At 53.1% G+C, this 2,367-nt stretch overlaps 1 pseudogene; it reads left to right on the top strand.

Moving 5' to 3' along the window:
- Positions 1-1,119, top strand: part of LOC117216142 — a 2,966-nt pseudogene extending 1,847 nt beyond the window's left edge.
- Positions 1,120-2,367: the final 1,248 nt, after the last annotated feature.

Consider the following 2,367-nt stretch of genomic DNA (forward strand, 5'->3'; position numbering starts at 1 on the left):
GGCCCTGGAGGACTGACGTGGAGAAGGGTTTCGTGTGAACAGCCGTTGCACACGAGTCAGTCGATCCTAAGCCCTAAGAGAAATCCTATGCAGATGAGGTGTCCTAAGATCATACACAAAAATCGCAACAACAAATTGAGCGAAACATATATAATAATATATGAGCGAAAGATACACACCCATTGGGCGAAAGGGAATCCGGTTCCTATTCCGGAACCCGGCAGCGGAACCGCATACCATTCGGGCCCTCGTAAGAGTGTTCGTCGGGGTAACCCAAAATGACCTGGAGACGCCGTCGGGAGATCCGGGAAGAGTTTTCTTTTCTGTATAAGCGTTCGAGTTCCCTGGAAACCTCTAGCAGGGAGATAGGGTTTGGAACGCGAAGAGCACCGCAGTTGCGGCGGTGTCCGGATCTTCCCCTCGGACCTTGAAAATCCAGGAGAGGGCCACGTGGAGGTGTCGCGCCGGTTCGTACCCATATCCGCAGCAGGTCTCCAAGGTAAAGAGCCTCTAGTCGATAGATTAATGTAGGTAAGGGAAGTCGGCAAATTGGATCCGTAACTTCGGAATAAGGATTGGCTCTGAGGAGCGGGGCGTGTCGGGCTTGGTCGGGAAGCGGGTTTGGCTGACGTGCCGGGCCTGGGCGAGCTGAACGGGACGCGGCGTATCTATCTCTCTCGGGAGTGGATATCGTCGCGCACCCCGGATCCGAGCTCGGTCCCGTGCCTTGGCCTCCCGCGGATCTTCCTTGCTGCGAGGCTTCCGTGGCGGTTATACCGTCGCGGTCGTTCTCTTCGGCCGCCATTCAACGCTCAGCTCAGAACTGGCACGGACTAGGGGAATCCGACTGTCTAATTAAAACAAAGCATTGCGATGGCCCCCAAGGGTGTTGACGCAATGTGATTTCTGCCCAGTGCTCTGAATGTCAACGTGAAGAAATTCAAAAAAGCGCGGGTAAACGGCGGGAGTAACTATGACTCTCTTAAGGTAGCCAAATGCCTCGTCATCTAATTAGTGACGCGCATGAATGGATTAACGAGATTCCCTCTGTCCCTATCTACTGTCCACAAGATGGCGGCATACTGAGAACACGCGTTCACGTCGCTCCGTACTTTATGTTCGAGTTCTTGCGGAAAAGCAAAGAAATCGGGCGAGAAAATAACGCGAAAGTGGAGTGAAAGTGCTTGAGAATTAAAGTAATAATAAAGAACAGTGGAGATCGCTTTTATAGAAGCGTGAGTGGACAGAGAAAAACGTGGCTGAGGTTAGGGCAGAGTGGAAGACATCTTGAGACGCGCGACTGCAGCGCCGCCGCACGGGCTACTTGGTAACTGCGCGCCAACGTTCGTAAAGCAATACGCCGCGGGACTAGCGTCCGCGTTCGTAAAGCGATACGCCGAGGGACTCAGTGCAGGTGTTCGTGAAGCCGCTCGCAGCGGTACTTAGTGTATCCGCGTCCGCAAAGCAACACGCTGCGGTCTAAGTGCCACGTTCGTAAAGTGACACATCAGGACACTGCAAAAGTATCCAGTTTGAAACACAGAGAAGTGCTAGTGCAAGTGCTTGACTAGTGCCGCCATTACGCCTTCGGACTTAGTGTCTGTGAGCGTAAAACAATACGCCGCTGGACTTAGTCGCGTGCGAGCGAAAAGCAATACGCCGCTGGACTTGGTCGCGTACGAGCATAAAGCAATACGCCGCTGGACTTGGTCGCGTACGAGCATAAAGCAATACGCCGCTGGACTTGGTCGCGTGCGAGCGAAAAGCAATACGCCGCTGGACTTAGTCGCGTACAAACTGAAAGCAATACGCCGCTGGGACTTTGTCTCGAGCGAGTAAAAAAAAAAAGCAATACGCCGTCGGACTTAGTGCCCGCGCGTATAGATAATAATAGTGGTGCAGTGCAAGCACAAGTGCTCGACCAGTGCCGCCGTTACGCCGTCGGACTTAGTATCTGTGCGCGTAAAACAATACGCCGCTGGGACTTAGTGTCTGTGCGCGTAAAAACAATACGCCGCTGGGACTTAGTGTCTCGGCGCGTAAAACAATACGCCGCTGGGACTTAGTGTCTCAGCGCGCAAAACAACACGCCGCGGGGACTTACAAATATCAGAATGGCTACGAAGGGTCAATCCCCAACCGCTACAAAAGCAAGAGTGGTTCTCCAACCACTGAAAACGCAAAAGGTGGAGGGGAAAAGCCCGGTTCAGGAGAGAAAGAAGAGAACAGAGGAGAAAGAAAAAGGGGAAGAGGCGAAGCAGCAGCAATCGCCTGTAGCAGCAGACGAACCCCGCACTGTGCCCGATTTAAGAGCACAGGCAGGGGAAATAGAGAAGGGCGTATTAGCCTTCTGTCTGGACCCAAACA

Source organism: Bombus bifarius, unplaced genomic scaffold, assembly GCF_011952205.1.
Source record: "Bombus bifarius isolate JDL3187 unplaced genomic scaffold, Bbif_JDL3187 scf7180000010243_frag, whole genome shotgun sequence".
Classification (NCBI taxonomy): domain Eukaryota; kingdom Metazoa; phylum Arthropoda; class Insecta; order Hymenoptera; family Apidae; genus Bombus; species Bombus bifarius.